Source organism: Octodon degus, unplaced genomic scaffold (assembly GCF_000260255.1).
Source record: "Octodon degus isolate 3935 unplaced genomic scaffold, OctDeg1.0 scaffold00247, whole genome shotgun sequence".
NCBI lineage: Eukaryota > Metazoa > Chordata > Mammalia > Rodentia > Octodontidae > Octodon > Octodon degus.
The window spans coordinates 2,537,038-2,544,695 of NW_004524823.1; the positions used below are offsets into that span (position 1 = coordinate 2,537,038).

The 7,658-nt window shown below is 33.5% G+C and overlaps 1 protein-coding gene across 3 annotated transcripts in view; it reads right to left on the reverse strand.

Annotated features, from left to right (window-relative positions):
- The window catches only part of Bche (butyrylcholinesterase), a 68,636-nt gene extending 65,484 nt beyond the window's left edge, over positions 1-3,152 (reverse strand). Inside the window, exon 1 of one of the 3 annotated variants that reach the window (XM_004645998.2) lies at positions 3,035-3,152. The gene's annotated coding sequence lies outside the window, so the exon portion shown is untranslated. Of the gene's footprint in view, positions 1-2,829; positions 2,933-3,034 lie in introns of those variants that run through there. The other 2 variants (XM_023706257.1, XM_023706258.1) reach the window with 2 other exon arrangements.
- Between the last annotated feature and the right edge of the window lie 4,506 nt (positions 3,153-7,658).

The following is a 7,658-nucleotide window of genomic DNA, read 5'->3' on the forward strand; positions in this document are numbered from 1 at the left end:
TATTAAAAAGAAACTAAAATAGCATTATCTCAACTATATAAATATTTAAAAATTAAAGTAGCCAATAGCACTTTTATTGTCTGTCCTATGAATTCTGGTATGCATGGTTACTGTTGTTGATCATTAAATTCTTTCACTACACAATATGTTCACCATAAAGAATGAGGCAAATTCTATCACCATGTACAACGAAATATCTGAACACACTCAATTAGCTTGCTGAAGAAGTAGCTAATATTTGAAAGAGGTAAATGAATGATGTGAGACACAGGAAAAGCCCTGAATGGTAATGAGCTGACAGTGTAAAGCAGGCTTTATAATATTTAATAGTAATTGGGAATTTGTAAAGTTTTTAAAGATGTAACTTTTATGAAAAGAATATATCCTTTGGTTTGAAGATCTAGCTTTCCTTTTAAGACAGAATTCTAGGGATGCAAACTGGAGAATCATGAGTTCAAGCTTAGCCTGGGCAATTTAGACACTTAGTGGAAACCCACCTCTGAAATCAAAAACAGCGTGCCTGTAATCACAGCTATAAACAGGCGAATCACTACTAGTCTGATCTAGTAGTGAGACCCTGAACACCCTGTAAACCCTTCTCTAAAAAAATACAAAAAAGAAATCAAAAACAAAGATAGCTATAACAATTGTAATACTAGTTTCCATTGGTTTATTGAAAGGAACAGTTAGTTAATGCTTTTTTAATTATTTATTATTTTTTATTTTTTACATGCTTATGTCTGGTGAATTGAGCAACTATTTTGAGGACAATATGTAACATAACAAATGTTGTTGAGTTCCTGTCATCTTGGGTTTTGAAATTCTTCATTGTTTCTAATACTTTTTATTATTTTTTGCTCTCCTTAAATAAAAATAAAGTTAGGTATACCCCTACCCAAAATAATAACATTTACAGGATTTGGTGTGGGTTCCCTGACTTCAGTTAAGTTGTTTTCCTCTTCCCACTCCCCCAAATTAAAGTGTCAAAATCCTCAGTCAAGTCTAACAGTATATAACTTTATACTATAAGATATAGATGTGATAAAGTGATAGGTATATTTATTTGTGATTCATTTGCTATTGTTGAATCTATTAAACAAACGACTATATAAAATATTCATGAATGTATTCTCTGCTTAGAAAAGATAATTTTTCTGCATTTGAAAAAGTTATAATTAAAATACATATTTTTATTTGAAATCAAAACTTCTTAAATATTTGGGAAAGATGATATTTGTATGATGTACACCACACAACACTAAAATGTATCTGATTGAATTTAAACAAGTGAGTCTTTATACAGAACCTAAAAAGCTTGTTTTGTTGGAGCCTAAGTGGGCAGTTGAGGAAGTCTGCTTATAAATAGACTGCGATGCTGCCTGTCAGGGATCCCTCGGATACCATTTCGGCACTAGAAGGTTGGGTACTAATGCATGTTGCATTACATATAGGAAGTACGAGATCTGTGTCGATCCTCAATTAGGTGAAAAAAGTCAAAAGCTTTTACTGTATAAATATTTAAATACTTAATTATTAGATTATTTGATTAAGTCTTGTTTAGGACATGTTCTCAGGCTGCCATATGTTCAAATCAATTTCTCTGTGATAAGGATTTGGTAAAAATGAGCTGATTTTAACAAATTTATAAAACAAAGGTAATATATAATTTAAATGTATTATTATTATCAATAAATATTTTAGGAACTAATTTTGAAAACCAGATCTGATATGTTAAAAGACAATATTATGCAAATGACATACAGTGCTGTTACTAGATTTTTAAGAGAATTATATGACGTGAGACAATGCAAAGTAGTAAAAACACAAAAGCCCAGAAAATAAAACAGAACTTTGAAAATCCAACTAGAGATTATATTTTAGTTTCAAAAAGCCAAACAGTTTATTAACTGAAGAGGACTTTAAAGATCACTTTTAAGAATTTTAAGAATTCATCCATAGTTTAAAAGAGAATGATCATCCTTAGGTAAAGTAATGTGTGTATATATACATTTATCATAACTACTACTTTATGATAAGCACTGCCTACTATTGATGGAAACACATAAACATATTCATAAAAGTGAAAAAATCATGCTTATATAATAAAAGTATATCTTACAAGTAGCAATATAAGCAATTAAATTTTTTGTTAACTTTCAATCTTGTATCTATTGTACTTTTAATAATTAATCCCATGGTAAGACTGGAATAGTGTCATAAAAATAATGGCAGGTTTACAAGTTCTTAGGATAAGCACAAAGTCTACACACATATAAAAATACAGAGGACAAATGGGGCAAAGGGGAAAAGTTTGTAAATCACATCAGGAAGTAGATTTTCCTTTTTCCATTTGCCATTTGGTATTATGAAAGTTTTGGATAAATAAATGAGAGAGAGAGAGAAAGTTCCCATTGGAATAATCAATTAGAGATCTATTAATTTTAAGTTACCTAAAGATACTGACAGAGAGAGAGAGAGAGAGAGAGAGAGAGAGACAGACAGACAGAGAGACAGAGACAGAGACAGAGACAGAGACAGAGAGACAGAGAGAGCAAGAGAGACGGAGACAGACAGTCAAAGAGAGAGACAGAGAGAGAGAGAGAGAGAGAGAGAGAGAGAGAGAGAGAGAGAGAGAGCCTGGCCAAAGACTGCTTTTGTTGCTCTTTTAAGAAGAGATTCACAGTCAGTGCGTTTAAGAGTAAAGCAACATAAAAGTTCTAAGAGAGCTTATGAGGAACATATATTCTAGTGCAACAGGGACTCCACAAGTGCTCTTGTCCTTTATACAAAGCGGAGGAAATGACTGTTTTCCTTAGAGGCTAAACTCACTGACTCTGTGTTTCCTGTGAAATAGAACAGGCGGGTGCAGGTGTCTGTCTGCTGCTTCATCTGTCCCGTTCCCAGCTTCAGTGACTGCTCCCCACAGCTCCAAGGGGACACAACAAAACACATGAAGAAATCACCCTCCTCCCACTCAACGAGCGTCACAGTAACTGGCAGCTCTACACAAAGGGCTAAATGCAGAACAACTTACCCGACTTTCTTCCCCAAAAAGCTGATAAAGTTTGCAAAGAGTGGAAATCATGTACTGCTTCAGGGAAATGCAGGATGCAGCTGCCCCAGCCTGTAAATTGGACAGCACTGACATTACAATCAACTGTTACTGACAAAGCTCGCGAGAGTTGGCAGCAGCAACTTGATCTAGAAACAGCCGATCTTTACTCTGTGACATCTGTTCAGAGGCTAATGGTATAAATGCAGTAGTGATTCATTTACCAAAGCATTACTGGATCTCTATAACCACAGGCTGTCTTTTATGGATGAAGGAAAAAAGAGATACAGAAGCTTCCTGAACAGAAAACGAAGATTTGAATATCAGGATTTCTTTTGGGAGGGGGGCGCTCAGGATGCCTTCAGGGCAGGTCTGGTTTGGCTTGAGGATGAGAGGATGGAGCCACAGCATCCTGAGCCTGACTGCTTTATTTCAGCAGGCACTTAAACAGCTAATGGGCACCCCCACACACACACCGAATATCAGAACTTCCAGGGTTTTTCTATGTAAGTTTTCTTATGCTTCATCAAAATTTAAAAATGTACACATGAAATTCTAGTACTAAAATCTGTCATAATTTCAGTCTGTGAAATTGTGTAAAGTATCACTAGAGAGAAAAAAGAAAACAAAATCTATATGAGCTGTGCAACTCAAAAGCTTAGTTATTCTGGTATTAACTAAGTGAATAGCTCACCTACGTCGCTCCGGTCAAGCCCTATCTATACCTCAACAGGTTTTAAAGTCACACAAAACTCAGTTTTCAAACTGTATTTTCCAGCGGTTCCTCCATGGAGGTGTACAATAACAAGCCACAGTTTTCTGACCAAGACAAACAAAATACAAGTAAATATCTTCAAACTCTGTGGAAAAGACTGTTAGTCACCTGGCAATATGCGTTCTGTGAATAAAGTACTTATATTTTTCAGGATTCTCTTCCTTAAAATACATATTTAGGAAAATTAAGCAATGTAATAAATTCTTTCATGTTTGACTTCTCAAATCAGTTTCATCTCTACTGTCTTATAAAAACTTTTTAAATTTCTCCCCTTTGAGCCCTTTAGGCATGTATTTGTACAAAGGTTTATTTTAAGTATGAAATAGCTTGTCAAAATTTCAAACATTTGAATAAGAAAACTGGCATTTGTTATAATTCAACTTTGGGGTGGTTGCGATAACTAACAATTTACATGAATTATCTTACTTAATCTAAAATATGTTCCATATTGTATGTATACTTTATCATATGTATATTCCGACAGTAATATATTTATCAGATGTATAAGTCATATTATTTTGTTAATATTATTAAGTAAATTTTCAGATGAGGAAACAAAAGCTTATAAAAATGACTTCCTTGGACTGGGGATAAAGCTCAGTGCCTGCCTGGCGAGTGCCAGGTCCTGAGTTTAGTTCCTGGTTCACCCCCAAAATAAAAACAAAAATAAAAATGAGATACTTACTATATATCTACCACTAGTAGTTGTTGGAATCAGAATGTCAAGGTAGATTTATCTATGTCAATTCATGTCAAGTGATGAAAAAAGATACCAAAAACCTTGTATAAGTGTATCTAATATGTATTTACACTGATTCACCGGTAGCATCAACTGATTACAAAACCTGACAACTTTTCTTTTGCTGTCTATTTTTACTTCAGTGAGTGCCTTTAGCTCCTGCTCCTTTAGTTCAGCTCCTATCACGATTTCCTAGCGAGGCTTTGCCTCCCTTCGTCCCTAAAACATTTCTTCTTCCTGTGTACTTAAAATTCTTCCTCTGTGGTCCAACAGCAGCAGCTGCTTTGCTTCTGTGGTGTCATTTTTTCATACTTCCAGAGGGAAGACAGAGGTCACATGGTGAGCTTCACTCAGGGTTAGGAGGCCAGAGCCGTTCCGTCACCTTACAGACTGGCTGGCTAATGATCCTGCTGCTAAGCCTAGAATATGCAGTCTGAGTGACACTGATGAAGTACTGCTCTGGATGCAGTGTCCCCACCCTCGGTTCTCACTTGCAGACTTGGGCGCTCGTGCTCAGAGCTGCATAAGCAATGTGGTCTTGGCCTAAGATTATTTTCTGTTAGCTGGAAGTTACCTTCAACTGGAGCCTTAAGGTTTACTATAATGTACCACAGCACAGGCTGTTGTCTTGCTAAAAGCTCTCAAGAAGACTTGAAATTGTCCCATTAAGCACACATTAGACATTTGTTTTTCATAGGCATAAAGTTTTCCCAAAGTGTTCTCATCTTTTTTTTTAACAACTTTTTTTTATAAGAGCAGTCATTTTCCAAAACAGTATAGATTATACAGAAAATTATATTTTTATGTTTTACATATCACAGAGAAGAGAAAAATAATTTTTTGGTCTATTCCCTTTTAATTTTACACATATAGCTGATGTCAAATGGCTTACAATTTCTCTGGTTTTGATTTCATTGTATTATTACCATTAGTGATTGAGTAATATTATATATGTTATATGTATCTTATTTTTATTTGTAATTTATATGATGATAATAAAAATGTTAAGTAATAAGTACTATTTCTATGCATTTTTAATCTATTCATCTATTTTAAATTTAGGATCACTTTCAAAGTAATTGGTGATGTCATCTCTATTTTATTTCTGAGGAAACTTAGGAACAAAGTGTTTAAGTAACTTGCCTCTAATCATATAACTATTAGTTATCTTCTAATATTCATTAAAATCTGTAATTATAAGCCTATTTTATGTATGGATATTTGAGTGCATCTTTTGCTTATTTTTCTAGCTTAGTTCCCACTGTGAAGTAAGTAAATGGGACTAGTACAAAGTGAAATTTTGATTGTCTGGAACTCTCCACAGAATAGAATGTCACTAGCTCTTCTTGAAGGTAGGAGAATTATTCTTAATCATGATAAATTTCAACTTGCCCTAGAGCCAAGGGATTAGAAATACATTCCCAGTTGTCACAGGTATTTGAAAATAGGCTTTTTTAGCAGAGACATTAAGAAGGAAGGGGGAAATACATCTGTTTGTATACACAGAACAGCTTGGATAATTGTTCTGCTGATTTCTGCTCATTCATTAAAGTAGCAGTTAATGCTTAATTTTTTTTCTCTTTCTTAAATTTTTATAATTTCCTTGACCAATTTTGTATGCTTAAACTTGGAAATCTGCACAAGTTATTTGAAGTCAACAATATGGAATAAAACCACCATCCTTGCATTCCTTTGGTTTTATTTAGTGAAATCCTGTATTTTTTCTAACATTTTTATTTTTTACATTTTTATTCCCTTTAAAGATAAAAAGATAACCTAAAAGATTAACTTGAAGATAACATTATGCAATACAACAACCATTGTCAAATTCCCATTACTTTGTTTAATGAAATTTTGTATTGTTCCTTTTTTTTTAAACCCTTTTGTGTTCTTTAAAAAATAAAAGAATAAAAAGATGGGTCCAGTTGTTTAAATAATAAAATGCTTTGAGAATATGTTGAGAGCTTAACCATGGGGGCGTCTATGGGCAGTGCCATCAGCACTGGGTGCAATAGAATGTTTTAGAAAACAAGGGAGAGTATTGGGAAAATTGTTCTTTTGATATCAACTTACAAAACCTTTAGGTCCAGAAAAACACTTTTGGACAGAAAGAACTGAGAAAGAATGTGAAACACTAGACTTCTAATGTTAACCATTGTCAAGCAGAAGCCACTGGTCATAATGAAATAAAGCAACAAGAAGATTTTCACTGAAGTGTGGATCCAGAAAAATAAAAGTACGGAAAGAAACCTGGAAACTTGATTACACACAGTTAGAGAAACAAGATAAACAATATTATTTTTAAAACACAGAGATAGAAGGAACAAGCTTATGTATTTATAACCTAATTCAATTAATTGGTTCAAATCAACACTTGTCAAAACATCAATGTGTCTTGTCATTCTACTGTCAGAAAAACTATATACTCACAAGTCAATAAATCAGAGTGCCATTTAGAAACCAAGAATCCAAAGCGACATGTCAGATCCTTGGGTTCGATAGGTAGAGAAGGACTCTTTACAACTGACCTCTTAATTGAGATGGATTGGGAAAATTCCATCCCACTCACCAAGAGGAATGACCTGGTGCCTGGTTGTTAAGGAGATTTTCCTACCAAGTGTATGAAAAATTTTTATTCCTTTTCCTTATGCACTACTACAACTTTTATTTAAAACTATTTTGTAGATGTATCATATAAAATCTTTTGTGGTCTACTTTCATATAACGCATTTTAAGCTTTTTGTGAAATGATGTTATAAAATAATTTTCTTCAATCTCATTTTATTGTCTGAATATCATGGATTTACTAAATTAATTTAACCTACTTTAGTTGGAAAGGAAGATTGAAATTTTTACTGGGAATAGCGCTATCAACTAGACAAAATTATATGTATCTGAAACATTTTTATTGCTTTTATGATAGAGTTGTGTCAGAAATGATAAAAAAGTGTGTATTCTCTAATAGCTAAGACATATACTACCAACTACCTCATAAAGCATTAGAAATTTATACCCTTACAGTCTAAAATATGTCTTTCATATGCTCAAATGACAGTGTTACTTTTTCATTTTCATTACTTTTGACAAGAATA